Raw genomic sequence first — 17,204 nt, 5'->3', positions numbered from 1 at the left:
AGGAGATTATGCAAAAATTCTTCATTTTGTAGCCTTTTCTATTTAGCCTTTAAGTACGCCATGCTCAAGCATCACTTAGTACTGTTTTCACACTGAATTCTCTTAAGAGGCCACCATAATGTTTTGCTCACCCAATTACCTCTTTCCTCCGTGACCACCCCTTCTTATCTTTACAACTCTAGGTGGTGTAGATTCCAAAGTCCTGTCCTTAGCCCTCTTCATCATTCCTGTGAATTCCATCTAGTTCTGTGGCTTGAAATAAAATTGCTTTGCTCCAACTCCTGACTTCTCACCTGTGTTTCAGATGGAAACATCTCCCCGCCTACTCCACTTCTGTACCTGCATTATTGCTGGACTTTGCAAGTGAAGTGTGTCAAAGGGTGAATTTTTAGCATTAAATCTGCTCTGCCATTGACTTCCCATCTCACCAAGCATCTAGTTGCTCAGGCAAAAACCAGAGGAATTATCTTTATTCCACAGCTCCCTTTATCATGCAACACGTCCACCAACTACAACCACATACAGGCAAGTACCACCAACCCTATGTCTAAAAGATATCTGGATTCCAACCTCTCCAGTATCTCTCCATTACTGCCCTTGTCCACACCTCCATCTTCTCTGTAAGCTGTCCATTAATTGGTCCCTCTGAGTTTAATGTATTCCAGGCACACCCCTCTGGATCCAGGCCATCCTCTAATCATCATTCAGAATGTTGTTCTGAAAGTGTAATGCATAGTGCGATTCTCCGGCCCTTTCCAATGTTCTCCATTGCAACTAGAATACAGTGCAGAATCTAAATGATCCAGTGTCTTACTATCTTGCTGAACTCGTGTCCCAGAACTTCCTCCAGACTATGTACATCCTAGCTACATTGGCATTATGTCTCTTCTTCAAACAAGCCCAGCTCCTCTTCTCGCTCCTCCCTCTGGAGTAAATACCCTTTCTCAGAAGCTCTCATGATTCCTCAGCCTTCTTTCTCCGACTTGAATGTCACCATCTTAGATAAGCCTTCCCGGCTCAGTGACCATAGTCGTTCTCTCTCCCATTACCCAGGTTGATTTTAAATATCTCTCATCCTTGTTTAAATCATCACGTTTGATGGGCTGTTGGATTGTCTCTGCCTCCCACAGCATTGGTTCCTTAAAGGAAGAACTCCATCTTGTTTACTTCTGAACATCCAGTGCCCGGAGTAACACCTGTCACAAAGGAAGAATCTGATGAATGCTCTGCTTATAATTCAGAATGAACAAGTGTGCTGAGTGTAGGAGAAGATTATTGAAGAAAATATTAATTTCATTATCCAGATTGAGCATCTCTCTGCCTCAGTGCGTGGGCATGTACATAGTAAAGCTGACACACTGCAGATTGAGTGGTTTTTCTCAGGAAACTTCTAAATGTATGCCCATACAAATAAGAAAGTTTTTTTTTAAGTTGAAATATGCCTGTTTAGAAACATTTTTAAAAAGCAAAAACAGCCGGGCGGTGGTGGCGCACGCCTTTAATCCCAGCACTCGGGAGGCAGAGGCAGGCGGATCTCTGTGAGTTCGAGGCCAGCCTGGTCGACAGCGCGAGATCCAGGAAAGGCGCAAAGCTACACAGAGAAACCCTGTCTCGAAAAACCAAAAAAAAAAAAAAAAAAGCAAAAACAAGTAAGGGGAAATTATCCTTCATTCAATCCAGTTCTCAAAAGAAATAATTGTCAGGGTTGGTGTACATTATTCCATGTTTTCCCTTTGTCTTTATAAATACACATACCTTAGACATATGTAAGATACATATATATATATATAAAACATATGTATAAATACATACATATATAACAAATGTATAAATACATATGGAAAGGTGAGGTCACAGGAAATAAACCTGCTTTTAAAATTCTGAGTAATTATATTTAAACTGTCCATGTCAGAACATGTTCAAAAGTCTTAAAGGACTTTTAGTTTTTAATTCGACAGCAGTGGAGGCAGGGAGCTTCGGAGAGTCCAGGAGTTAATGACAAGCTAGAACTCAAGCAGGCTGAGCACAGATGGACAGAAGCCCAGCTCCTCTTCTGCGTGACTACTACCTCTTCCCAAACTTGTTAAAAATTGTCAAGAGGTTATTGGGTACAACCAAAGGGGACCCAGGGGCCATAATAAGGCAGATGTTTAAAACAGATGGGTTAAAGGTTATATTAGTAGTGAAGCCTCCATCTGATTCTCACACTGCCTTCCAGAATGTCGGCACCCAGGCTATGACAACTGTGTTTCAGGGGAACTGACGTCCTAGGGATGCTAAAGAGTTTCCAGTGCTTCATGGAAAGGACCAAGTTCACACCCTTACCCAATGGTGAGGCACACTGAGGGAGCCCAGTGAATGCACACAGAACTTTGAAATTGAAATTTTTAAAAAATCTCATTCTTTTATGAACACAAGTAACAAGAAACATCAAATATTGAGGAAGAGACTAAAAACTGAAAAATAGACATCAAGATCAATACATAAAGAAAAGATGGGACTAAAGAAAAAAAGTACATGGATGGGACCAGAAGCGAACTTCAAAGACCTCTTGTTCGCTGGGTGTGTTGCCACACATCTGTAACACCAGCACTCTAGGTGGCAGGCCAGTAGAGTGACAAGTTTGAGGCTATCCTGAGCTACATACAGATTTGAGGCCACCCTGCAGTACACAGGGAGACTTTGTCAAAAAGCACACTTCATATTAATTTTTCTTCAATAAAATAACACATTTTAATAAATAATTAGGGAACTATGAAAGGTTCTTAGAAATTAAACATGTATTAGGAAAATATTTTACGGTTAATAGAAAGGTTTAAATTTTAATGTTTAAAAGGAATCACTGCAAAGGAGGAACAAAAGATAAGAATAATAAAGAGAAACTAAAACGTAAAGAAAGGAGACAGAACCGGCAAGATGGCTTCAAGGGTAAAGCCCGTACATCTAAGTCTGAGAACCAGAGTTTGATCCCCAAGACCTAGACAGTAGAAGACAAGAACTAATTCCTGCAAGCTGTCCTCTGGCCTTTGCATGGGACATAACACACACACACACACACACACACACACACACACACACACACACACACACTCACACATACACACACATTCACACACACACTCACATACATACACACGATAAAATAAATAAAATGCAAAAGGAAAGAAAGATGGAGAGAAAAGGATAGAAAAGTAGAGGATGTAATAGGTAACTAGGGGTCCAACACCATGGCAGACTGGAATTACAGAAACAGAAAACAAAGAAGAAAAACACCCAGATGAAAGAGTAAAAGCACCACACTGAGGCACGCTGTGCACATCAGAACACAAGAACAAATGAGTCTTCCACAGATGAAGCAAGATTTCACAAGCAAGGGATTGGAAGTCAGAACGTCATCCGACTTCCCAAGAGCAAGATGGGGTCTAGAAGGAATACAGGTAATATACAAATTATGTACTAGTCATTTCCAACCAGTTCTCAAGACAGCCAGACTGTCACTCAAGTGTGAGAGAAGAATGAAAAATGTTATCAAATACAGAAGACATAGTAGCGTCTTAAGGCTGCTGTAAGAAATTGCCTGACCCTAGGTGACTCAAATCAACAGCTCCCCCCCACCCCTCTCGTGGTTCTGGAGACTAGAATTGATACTTTAATTAAAGTATCGACAAGACATGCTCTTTCTCCTCACATCTGGTGATTGTTAGCAAACCCTGGCTTACAGCTGCACAATTCCAGCCTCCATCTCTGCCGTCACAGGGCTGTCTTCGTTCTGGGTGTCTGTGTCTTTACATGGTATCTGCTCTCTGATCCATCACTCGGCAACTCTCCCCATGAATACATAGGTCATACTGAGAGCTGGCATTGCTCCAGTGTGATTGCAATTTAACTTATATCATAATTGCATCTGCAAAGACCTTATTTCCAAAGAAAGTCCCATTCACAGGTACCAGGAGTTTGGATTTCAACATTTCTTTGGGAGAAGAGACGAGCAACAGATCTCTTTACGTCACACACAGAGAACTAAGACATCTAATTGATAGAGCACCTTGCAATAATGAGCAATAAATCAAGAAAAAGATAGGCCCGAGGAAGCAGGAAATCCAGGCTGAGAGGAAATTCTCAGCATGATGATGAAAGAAGTTTCCAGAAGCTGATTGCACAGTGAACCCAGAAAGTGATTGCATACGGAACAGACAACCAGTTGGAGCAGGAGGGTGAGGCTTCCAAGGAGAATGTCTTCATGATACATGAAATGTAGAAAACATGCAAGTTTCCAGGACAGTTGAAAGGTTTCCAGACAATTGTCGTTTAGTACATGGACAACTAAACAAATAAAAACCGGATCATAAAATTAATTCTAACAAAAACTCAAATTTGTAGAAATCGCTATCGAAACAGCTTACTATGAGACTTAGTTAAGAATATTTCAGATACTCAATGATCTAGGTTGTGAATATTGATATAATCCCAAAGAACTTCCAGAATGGCACCACTGGTAAATGGGAAAAATGTGCCCATGTGTGTGCATGTGTGTTTGCATATGTAGGTTGAGAGAGATGGAGAGTTTCAAACCACGTATTGGGGTGCAATGTCGTCCTATGGTGTATGGGCAGCAAATGGAAGTATAATGAGATATATACTATATATGATGAGAATAGCACAAACATGCATCACGAGACAGGACTAACTAGTGATTGGTCCATGCAGCAGATGATTTGGCTGTTCTCAAAAGTCCTTTGGCCCACGCTGAGTTCCTCACACTACCATGGACAATTCCTACGCACTCTCCAAGCTGTCTACCCACATCAACTGTCCCTCTACCTGTTTGAGTGAGGGATTCAGGTACCCGGCTCAAAACAAGGGACTCTTCTGAAGTGCTAAGAACTTAATGACCCCAGAAAAACCCTCCATTAAGAGATAGGGGCATGTTGACAAATGTTCCTTCTTTTGCCTTCCTAGCGGGATAGTTTTACATGGTTGCTCAGAAGCTCCTAGGCAGACTGAGTCCCAACTGCCCAGAACAGCAATCAACCCGATGACACATTGACTCTTCTTCATTTCATGTTACTTTCCTCACTTCACTGTTGGTGAGTGTTTTTTGGCTCTTTACTCTTTTTGGGGGGCCCACCCCCAGTTCCCAAATAAATTCACATATGCAGGCTTATTATACTTCTGAATGCCCGGCCTTAACTTGACTTGTTTCTTGCCAGCTTGAAATTATCCTGTCTATTTTTGCCTCTGGGCTTTTCTTTTTCTATTCCTGTATACCTTTCTTTGTTTCCTTACTCCATGGCTGGCTGTGTAGCTGAGTGGCCAGAGGTGGCCCCTGGAGTCCGCCTCTTTCTCTGGCTCCTTCCTTTCCTTCTCTCCTCCCATATTTTCTCCTTCTATATATTCTCTCCGCCTGCCAGCCATGCCTATCCTTTCTCCTGCCTTGCTATTGGCCATTCAGTTCTTTATTAGACCATCAGGTGTTTTAGACAGGCACAGTAAGACAGCTTCACAGAGTTAAACAAATGCAACATGAACAAAAGTAACACATCTTAAAATAATATTCCACAACACTTCACCATCTAGGATTCCAGGGACCACACCCCCAGTATTATTCATACCCCAACATGAGATTCAGTGAGTATGGCGGTCTGGGCAGGAGGTGGATCTGTTGTAACTCCTGATAGGCCGAGGCACTCCTGAGGCACTGGGGTTTCAGCAATGAATAAACAAAGCACTGGTTCACAGGATCTCTGTGGTCGTCATGGATACACAGCAACGATAGTTGTGAGGATCATAGACTTGTTCATCAAAGAAAGTGAATAACAACATTGTTTCATAACTAGCCATCAACCTGTGGTGCCCTGGAAGCCAGAGGTCCTCTTTGGAAGCCTTTAATGAAATCCTTTCCTTCTACAACCAGGTGAAGCTGTTGAAAATCAAGGGCGGGTCCAGTATAAGGAAAATAGGCATACAAGCGAGTCTGAATGAGTGTCCCAGGAAGTCACACATGTTAACAGACCAAAACAACAACCAGATAGGACAAGCTGGCTCTAAAACCAGGCATGAGGAAGGACATTTGGATGGAAAGTTCCAGGCTAGCTGAATGACCTCTCATTTTAGTAAAAAGCAACATCCTGTTGCCTGGAGCCATGCAGAAGCCTGACCTGAGGCAGAAGTCTCACAAGATAGGAGTCTTTCTCAACGTTCTTCTTTTACTGCTTGTAATAAGGCCAATAACTAGGGCAAGGTTTCAGAATATCCTGAATGGGAGGTAGAGCCCATGATACAGGAGGAAATAGCTTATCCATCAAAAACCTGATTAACACGTCTAGTAGAAATAGAGAGGTCGCCGGGCGGTGGTGGTGCACGCCTTCAATCCCAGTACTCGGGAGGCAGAGCCAGGCGGATCTCTGTGAGTTCGAGGACAGCCTGGGCTACCAAGTGAGTTCCAAGAAAGGCGCAAAGCTACACAGAGAAACCCTGTCTCGAAAAACCAAAATAAATAAATAAATAAATAAAAATAAAAAATAGAAATAGAGAGGTCATATATAGAAAATGGGTTTTTAAGAGCAATGGATGAGGGGTAGGTTGATGGGATGAACCACCCCTCAAAACCACATGGGCATACTTCATTTTATTGTAATTTTCCTTACTGCACTTCATAAAGATGGGCTGTTTGTTTTCCAAACTGAAGGTGCCTGACAACCCTAAGTCCATCAGTGCTCTTTTCCAAAAGCATGCAGCTAATTTGTGCCTCTCTGTCATAATTGGTTAATTCTTAGAGCATTTGAAACTTTTCCATCGTATCTGATGGGTTTCTCGGTGATCATAGGTCTTCGCTGTTGCACTGTGACGGGGGCACTATGAACCATGCCCACAAACAGCTAAGACTCATGTGGCAAATATTCTAACTGCTCCATTAGCCATCTGCTTCCCTTCTTTCCTCGGCTCATCTTATTCACTAAAACACAGTATTAAAGGTAAGCCAAATGATAATCCTACAATGGCCTTTCAGTATCCAGGAGAAAGGAGAAATCATCTGCCTTTCACTTTATGTTAAAAGCCACAAATGACTAATTGTAGTGATGAAGGTGTGTCACAAACCAACACCTTAACCAGCTCTTTTGTCATATGGTAACGAAACCATGAACGCAAAGGAAAGTTCTTGAAAGAAACCAAAAGTGCTAATCAGATGAAGGATGATTTTTTTAAATGAAATGTATATATTGCTGATTTAAAAAATTTCAACGAATAGAAGATCAAACCAGTCAGGATTTTCCCTTAAGATAAAGCTTAACCTAGAGCAAGACCCTGCCTCCCTTCCATTCTGTGAAGGCTGAGAGAGGTTAGGGATCCGGAAATGGAAAGTGTGTCCACGGGCTAAAGGACAGAAGTGTGTCCACAACACGAAAGTGCTACGGAGAAGCTCCAGCAAGTTCTCCAGAAGACACAGCGGAGATCTTGAAGGTGATGCTTTCTACTAGACCACAGATTTGCCTACAGGATGAAGAAGACCTCCGGGACTTCCACACCATGGAGAAATGGTTGACTCTCCTGAGAGGCAAATGCAGCCAGTGACTTTAGGGTGAAGCCAAGAGTTCTCTTCTTCTCCTGGAAATCAGAGGGCCCTAAAGAATCCTACAAAAGCTCTAGAAATTAAACAACAAAGCCCTAATAACAGCACATCTGTAATACTGAATAGTCTAAACATGGTTTTATGAAATTGGTTGTCCACTACTGAGTCACACAGCTCAGAAAACCAAACAAAACAAACAAAATAACTCTATTCAAGATATTAGTGATAGAGCCGGGCGGTGGTGGTGCACGCCTTTAATCCCAGCACTTGGGAGGCAGAACCAGGCGGATCTTTGTGAGTTCGAGGCCAGCCTGGTCTACAGAGCGAGATCCAGGAAAGGCACCAAGACTGCAACAGAGAAACCCTGTCTCGAAAAAAACAAAAACAAACAAACAAATGATCAAAAAAGATATTAGTGATTATTGACAATGTACCTGGACACTGGCTCAGATGGATGGAGAAAATAAAATTAGCATTATTTTCTTGTCTACCAACAAAGGCATGAAATACATCCTAGGGTGAGAAGTAACTTTGGTCTTTAATCTTATTTTCTATTTGTGTGGTGTGTGTGTGTGTGTGTGTGTGTGTGTGTGTGTGTGTGTGTGTGTGTGTAGGGGGGTCAACTTGCAGGATGGTATTCTGTCCATTGCCATGTGGGTTCTGTGGATCTTGCTCACATTGTCAGGGTTAGTGGCAAGTTCCTTTGCCTGCTGAGCAGTCTTGCTGGCACCAACCCTATTTCTTAAGAAATGTACTTGAAATAGATATATCTGTTGTGATGGTGACTTCAGACCAATCTGGTCATAGGAATTTGAAAACCAAACCACCTGGAAAGGATTCATGATTCTCTGTTATTAAGAACATTGGTGATGCACACTAGAAGGGGTCAGACTAGCAGCATTGACAGACATTGGAAGAACATTGATCTCCAGCCTTCTCTGTGAGTTTCAAAGGTTCAAGACGGCAGTGGAAGAAATAGCTGCAGATGCAGTAAAAACATCGAAAGACCTTGAATTAGAAATGGACCTAGGAGCTGGGTCTGAGTTGCTACAGCATCTGTCAGTCATGAGAAGAAAACTTGTATTTTATGGTGAGTAAAAGAAGTGGATACTTGAGATCGAACCTGTTCCAGGTAAAGACCCTGTGGACATCGTTGAAATAACAAATGACTTAGAATATTACAAAACCGTAGTTGATAAGGTAGCAGTGGAATTCGAGATGAAGGACTGTAATTTTGAAAGTTCCACCATTGGTAAAATGCTTTCCAAACAGCAGTTCGTGCTTAAGGGAAAACTTCAGCAAAAAGGAAGGGTCGACAAAAGAGGCAAAGTTTATTGTTTTCTTCTTTTAGAGAAATCGCTATTGCTGTGTCCTGCTGTGCTCTGATATTCGCAGCCCCCTAAAACTGAACCTGCAATGTATCCCAGACATGCTTGTAACCACACCCCCATGGAGGCAAGTTGATGATGTCACAACCTTGTTATTGGAGTACACCATGATTCATCCCCTGGGGTTGACACTGGTCCAAGCTTCTCGTCCTTGCTGCTGGTGCCTCTGTGAAACTTGGGGGGAAACAAACCACTAAAAACTATACTATTTTTATATTTTATATTAGGATCTTATATATATATATATATATAATATATAATATTTTATACTAGGATCTTTTAAGTTAAAGAAGGAGGGCATTCCAATCTCCTTGTGAAAGAAGGAGGGCATTCCAATCTCCCCTTTCTTCTTGAAAACAGGATAAAATTTTATCTGATGAGACCAGAGAGATAGCTCAGTGGATAAGAGCACTGGCTGTTCTTCCAGAGGACCTGGGTTCAGTTCCCTGCACCCACATGGAGATTCACAATTACCTACACCTCCAGTTCCATGGAACAAATGCCCTCTTCTGGCTTCTGCAGACACTGGGCACACAATTGGTATACAGAGGTGCTTGCAGGCAAAACACTCACACACATAAAATGAAGATAAATCTTACAAAAAGAAAACTTACCTGAGAGATGTTCTCCCTGTAGCAGGAGGGGGAAAAATCCTCCAAAGGCAGTCAGAACCCAGAGAATCCCATACAGACAGACCTTGTTAAAGTAACTCTGGCCTTCCTCTAGCCTTCCCAGGCAGCTCACTAATTTATCCACAACTATTCTTTATTCAACCCAGTAGGAAAATATTTAGCATTTTGTGGCTTGCTTTCTTTAGAAGAGTTCTTAAATTATTTTAACTTTGTAGGCTTTCCTCCTATTAATTTAAGCATGGCCTCCTCTACATCCACAAGTCCCAATATCTAAGGACTTCAAGAATTCCTGAGTGGTTGATAGGATATACTGTATAATTCCATAAGCGACAGGAGCTGGGATGTGATGGTGGACACAGGGCCATGGGAGTCACAGTTTTTCTCATGGGCTCTATCTTCCAGGGGCTACTGAACAGATAAATGGTAAAGCATCCTCTTCAGCTGGCTATGGGACTGGCTGACAGGAAACTATTCAGAGCTGGGGATCAGCCTCATGCATCATATTCCCAGTGTCTTTGGGGGTAGGGCATAGTCTTCTAACAGGAAGTTCTGTCAGAATTAAAAAAGTCTAGGTCTCTAAGGATAATAGAAATATTTCAACCAGGACCAAGGATGCAGTTCAATAGTAGAGTGTTTGTGTCCCATACACAAGGCCTCGAGTTTGATCCCTAGAACAACAAACAAATAAATAAATAAAATACTTTAACCAGGGAACATAATAGCATAAATAAAAGAAATACTTTAACCACGGGACATAATAACATAATAAGGGTTCCACTGAGTTATAACTGCTGCCTCTAGTCATTTGGAGTGACTCCAGAAAGTAGACAGTTAATTGTCCCCTGGGATTAACGGACCATGTTAATCACCAGGGGGTATGGATGCCATTTCCAAAAGACTAGTTAAAAGCTGGACATAGCTGTAGTTGTGGGACTACAGCCTTTCCACAGACTCTCCTTTTAAAATTGGACAATGGTGTCTAACCACTTTGGAACCAGGGGCTGCCCAGCGAGGGGCAGCCATGATGGTAGCAGAGCCAGAAGGAGCTGAGGCCCCAGACCACATCACCCTCATGCCGATGTCTCCACACCAGGTGCTCTGTCACCCTCCACACCAGGTGCTCCGTCACCTACAGCTCCTGCAAATGGTTTCTGCACAGCCTTACAGCTTCCAGCCTCAAGGGTCCTTCTGTCTCTTGCCCTGAGGGCTTCACCTGACCTCAAGGGAGCTTACTCAGCCTGCACACAAGGCAGTCAAGGCATGCTGGATTGAAATGCCGCTGAAAAACAAGGTTTGGCAGTGAAGGACAGAGCCACTGTGTTCATAATCCAGCTCACTATGCTTTCCCAGAGCCGGTTCAAGCTGCCTCCTACACAGCTCAGAGGTCATCATCAGCCATGAGACCCCAGTTGCCCACAGCAGTCAGGAGACTGAAGACATAGATTTATCTTTTTCCCATGGTGCCTGACTCTCAGCCCTTCCTTTGTACATCCTCAGGATCCGCTCCCAAACAAATCAACACGCTCTTTCTTGGAAATGTTCCTATATTACTAACAATCATAAAAAGTGTGTGCAGGTATCAGAACGTCCTCTGGATGACTTATATTTTACTTTAGCACTCAATGAGTCAGTAGTAGAAATGCACTGAACAGTTTTAGGGTTGATGAACTTCCATGTGGCATCGATTTTTTTTCCTCTATTTTTGGCAAAACTGGGAATTGAACCTATGGCTTTGGCAGACCCTATACAAATTCTCTAGCAATAAACTATATCTCTAGCCCTATGGTTATTGGAATTATTACTATTAATTTTGAAACAGGGCCTTGCCAAGTTACCCAGGCTCGCCCTGAACTCACTCTGTAGCCTGGGCAGGTTTTAAGCTTGCATTCCTCCTAGTAGGCCTTGGAAGTAACAAGAGTTAGAGGCCTGTGCCATGAGGCCTGTCTTCCTTTTCTGTCTGTATTAACCGTTCCAAGGTTTGTATGTTTAAAAAAACAGAACCTTTAACTCTTTATTTTTGTCTCTTTGGTTTGTCAAGACTACGTAGCAGTTAGACTATCCAATTTGGAATCAAACCTGTCTGGTTTTAAGTAACAGCTTCATTATATTTACTTTGAAAGCCACAATGTCCCTAACTCTAAAAAGAGAACAATAATGCATTTGCTTGGTGCGTCCCATGAAACATGCCTGACACATAACATAATAAAGGACTTCTGTGGTGGTAAAAGTGGTAGATATGACTGGCATTTTATTGCTTACCATCGAGTCTTTTTTAGTAATATCTATGAGCATGGATTATGGATTTGGGGGGAGGTGGAGCTTTTGGTATTCATTCCGCTAAAGAAAGGAAAGGCTAATATTTCTTCGGGTACTGAAAACACAAATCATAACTATATGCCACGGCTTTTCTTTTTTGCAGAAGTCTTACAGGCATCTGTGGAATTCAAGAGAAAATGATGGTTTCTGTCAGTTGATGCCTATGACTTATTGTCAGCTTGGCACTGAATGTAAGCTACATGGGCATTCTTTGGGATTATCGTTGGCTGGTGACGGAGCTTCTTAGACCAATGCCAACACTGTTTGCAGAAGGTTTTAGAAGGTCAGGCACAGGCTTTGTCTACCCTGTCTGCCAGCCCTGCCTCATGCTGTGATGACTCACTGACTCCCAGGTGGAGAGGGAAGATTGGGCTTCTGTTACCAAAATAAACACCGGGCCCCAGCGGGGCCTCTCTTCACGGCCTGCTGTCAGACCGTAGAATCCTCTGCCTTGGTGAGAACAAGAGAGCTCCCTTCACACACTCCCTTAAACGCCAAAGTAGCCCTCGAATTAGATAGCTTTAGAATTGGAAAATCGTTCTAAGTATCAAAGACTGTGAGTGAAATAGTGTGAGAAACCAGACACATTTTAGACACAGTGCCCCACACCACACCGAGCCAAGACTGCAGAGCCAGAAGCAGGCTCTCTTCCTGAAAGGGCTGCTGTCAGCACCTCAGCTTTGTGAGGAGGAAGAGGGCAGCACTACGCAAGCAAGCCCAAGTGCAAAAGAGACACCCATTTATAGAGACCCAGGGACACCACCAGGGCTCTGGGGTAACTACCAGCTACTTGCTGTGAGAACTGTTAGCCTATTCAGTCCAAACCTACTTGGGCCTCCACGTGGCCTGTCTTTCTTTTTTGAGAATACCTCAAGCCTGGTGTGTGCTAGGTTGGTGCTTTGCCACTGAGCTATAACCCCTAGCTCTATCGTGATGGTGATGATGATGATGATGATGATTGATTGATTGACTTTTAAGACAGCATCTTGCTAAGTTACCCTGGCTGGCTTGTACTCACTCTGCAGTCCAGGCAGGTCTTGAACATGCAATCTACCTGCTTCAGCCTTCCAAGAAGTTGGGATTACATGCCTACACCACAAAGCCCAGCTCTGTGACTCTTTTCCTTTCTTCCTTCTTTTCAATGACACCTTCTCCTGGATTCCTGTGTCATGTACAAAGGACAAGAGGCAAGATTTGACTCTGCCTCTGTTTTCATTGGAGACGGGTTTGAGTTTGAATTTGTAAACATGGACTTGCTCACCCTCACACTGAATCCTCATGTCTATGCCTTTGCGTTCACAGAGAGAATGTGGGAAAAGACAAGTAGGGAATGTAAGTGGAGAAGAAAGCTTGACCAACTTCAGAAAACAATCACAATAATTTCTACCTCTAATGAGGTTTCTTTTGGGAGTCTGGACAATTTCACTGAGGTGTCTGGCTGCCCTGGTGGGACTACACAGCTGTGTACAAAGCACCCCAACTCCAGGCTTGGGTATTCTTGGTGGATGGCTGCATTGGTCCAGAGGAACGGCAACCTTCTCCTAAGCTTTACCAAGAAGACCATTCCAGAGTGAGGCCAGGACTCATCTACCCTGTGTGACTAATGGACTAGTCGGGGAGAGAGAGAGAGAGAAAAAAAAAAAGGCATTTGTTCTCATTTAGGATCTGCCAAGAATGTGTTTTATCAAACTGATATCTCTTATCTTGTTGTATCTAACTTCTGATATCTAGATATATTCAATAGTTGTCATTAGTTCAATGATACAACAAATACTGGCACTTCCTAAATGTGCCAGCTCCTCTTTGGTCATTCGTGTTTGCATGAAATTAAATGGGGGGGCTTGTTTTATTTTGTTTTGTTGTTCTACTCTGTTTTACTTTTCTTGAGAAAGGCTTGGGCATTGAAATGCTGCTCGACTTTAGAAAAGGGCAGGCTAAGCATACAGAAACACAGGTTTTCACAGAAAGATTTCAGTGTAAGGATATCCCCCAGAGCAGAGAATAGAACCACTGAACCCAGATTTGCATAAGGAAATCGCTTGCCAAGGCTCACTGACCAATTTGTTTTCAGCCATTAAGTTCAGGATTTTTATTTTAAATAAGTGTTCCTTCTTAAGAGCAACCTAGTCGAAAGCAGTTGCTAATTGTTGGTTAATTATCATGAGTCTTTGTACTGGAAAAACTGGCTGGGCAAACCATTGTACAACCACCTATTAGGATTATGTGATGACTCACTATCGCTGAAACACTCTTATGTGCTTAAATCAACAAGATTCCATTTCTTCACAAGAGAAATATCTTCAAATGTTCTCTCTCTCTCTCTCTCTCTCTCTCTCTCTCTCTCTCTCTCTCTGTCTGTCTCTCTTTCTCTCATTTGTTACTTATTTCTAGGGCTAAGAAGAATGAGCTCTTAAAGAAAACAATACCAGAGGAAGATCGTCAACATGACTGAGTTTGAATGTCATTTAATTTTCTCTTTTGGCTGTCTTTTCCCACACCTGAGGTGCACTCTACTCATTTCTGCCACACCCAGAGCATACACACACCCAGATACCACCCAGGATTGTGAAATTTAGAAATGGCACATCGTTCCCTGGATAAGTTTGCTATGCTCACCTAAAATTCAGCTCAAAAAGCAAAGGCTCTGAGCACCCATCTCTTCATGGGTTACACATTTTCTTTCTTCTTGAGCACTTGGGTGAAAAAGATTTGGACACAAAGTACCTGAAAGTAAAAGCAGCCTTCTCCCCAGGCTTCTCATTCTGATCAAGAACATTCTATGATATAAACAAGACAAAATGGTTGAGTATGATACAACTATATTTACGACCTCCATTTCATCTCTACAGCTACCCTTCATAAGATATGCTTTCTGCAACATAAATTTCATAGTACTCTATAGATGTTAATTAAAGCACACCATTTTATGTAGTCTATGGGTGGTTCTGGTTCTAATGTCTAAAACTAAACTGTACTTCAGTTAGGATCAGATCATACATAATATCAAAACGGCCACTTAAGAAAAGCAATCTATATCATATATATCGTTCTCTATATTACATAATTCACAAAGCTTTAGTGGAGCTACAAGTGCCCTCTTCAGCAAGTTTCCCTGATCAAGATGGCATGCCCCAGTTTCCACCACACCCATGGGATATTTTGGAAAAGGGCTTATATGTGTAAGGCTTTAAGGTGATGATTCACATGGCCCAATCACAGAGGAGTGCTCTGAAAAGGCAGAACACTCTTTCTAACATAAAGGAACTTTCTTATATGCTGTAGTGGGGCAGACAAGTCCAGGTCCTGGCTGTATCATTTTTTACAGACACACATCCTCCATTGCCTTAGTTGCCTTACTCATCCACACCATGTCCAGAAGAACCAACTGCCACCCAGACCTGGTCTGTTGTTGGTTGTTGTGTGTGTGTGTTTTTTTTTTTTTTGCTTTTTACTTCTTGGGGGGCCCATCACCCAGCTACCAAATAACTCACACATGGAGGCTTATTCTTAATTATAATTGCCCAGCCTTAGCTTGACTTGTTTCTTGCCAGGTTTTCATAACTTAAATTATCCCAGCTGTCTTTGCCTTGGGGCTTTTACCTTTTTCTATTTCTGTATATCTTTCTTTATTTCTTACTCCTGGCTTGCTGTGTAGCTGGGTGGATGGCCCCTGATATCCTCCTCCTTCTCTGGCTACTCTTTTTCTCCCCCAGATTTCTCCTTCTATTTATCCTCTCTGCCTGCCAGCCCCGCCTATTTCTCTCTCCTGCCTCACTATTAGCCATTCAGCTCTTTATTAAACCATCAGGTGTTTTAGACAGGCACAGCAACACAGCTTCTCAGAGTTAAACAAATGCAGCATAAACAAAAGTAACACACCTTAGAATACTATTCCCCCACACTGGTCCATTACTGGTTTGATTCCCCACCATCTCCACTCTTCTCTATCACATGTCCCCAAACGTGGGAGCCAGGTAGACTCCTGCTGCTTGCAGTGTGAAGTAGGAGAGCTCAAGGGATCCGCTAGAAGGGGAGGAAAGCAAGGTTTGTATGCCCTCCCTCAATGCTAATTCCGTGTCCTGTCCTACTAACCTCTGCCCCAGCACCCTCTACTCCTTTATTACTACTCTCATTGCTGATGTTGACTAGTTGTCTGACCTTTGGAAAGCTACTTCACCAAGCAACATGCTTCTGTTTCTTCTCAGAACAGGCAAGAAAAATATAATCCTTATGACAGGGTCAGGTGAGATTTATATGGTTAATATGTGGGACGTCCTTAGGGCGGAGCATGCTAATTAGCCTGATCGTTATCTTTGGGTTTAACCCACAGGAAGACATCTGGGGCCTGTCATCCTACTCTGAGAATGTGGAGTGGGCGTTAGGTCAGGTCAACTACCAGGCCCAAGGGACAGACCTCTAACTAATCCACTGGATCACATGCTCTCCACCCCCTCCCTCGTTTCTTTCCACCCCATCCCCATGCAGTCTCTCTCTTCTCTCCCCCTCCACACCTGGCAGTTGGCACCTCTTCAGAGCCTCCCAACAAACTGAAGTTTCTTGCATGTGTTAGCTGCTGTGGAGAGTGTCATTCATTTTTTGCCTTCTAGGAATTTGATAGAGATTTCTGGTCAGCTTGCAGGACCCTCTCATCATGGATTATTTCCTGTGATACTGGTTTACTGTTCTGTGGCTTTTTTCTGTTCTACTAGAAGATATGAACTGAATTCCTCTACTCCAGCACCTTGAATTGAAAGCTTTCAGTTCATAGTTGAAAACTTCCATCTTAATAAATAATCTTTTATTTTTAGTAAACAAATTAACAAAAAAAAAAAAAAACCCTCCTGCCTCCATAGCAATGTGATTTTAACCAGCCAAACTCCTGAACACATTTGAAACAAAGCACCAAAAAATACAGCTTCACCTTAGCCTTTTTCCCTTCCCCCTAGAACAGTTGAGTAAATTAATTGAATAGTCATTGTACAATGCCTGTGAACAGGAGGATTCTGTTCAATTCCTAACACAGATGAAGATGCTGAGACCTTTGAGGAAATGACCCGCTCACACCTGCACAGCCAGCAGGAGCCACAGTTGCGGACAGACTCACAGACCCTTCCAGGAGAACCTCGGACGCAAGGCAGGTTCTCAACACGCAGGCTTATTTAACTCATAAGAATATCTCTCAGTAACTTGGAGGAAACCCAGCCTGATTGAGACGTTATGGTTCTGGTCTCCTCCGGCATATCATGGCCATTCTTTCCATAGTGTATGGCTTGGGAGCTAGAATTAATCACCCGGTGG

The sequence above is a fragment of the Peromyscus californicus genome, unplaced genomic scaffold (assembly GCF_007827085.1).
Source record: "Peromyscus californicus insignis strain IS unplaced genomic scaffold, ASM782708v3 Scaffold_22__1_contigs__length_63687245, whole genome shotgun sequence".
Lineage (NCBI taxonomy): Eukaryota > Metazoa > Chordata > Mammalia > Rodentia > Cricetidae > Peromyscus > Peromyscus californicus.
Note: the sequence above shows the minus strand (reverse complement) of the source record.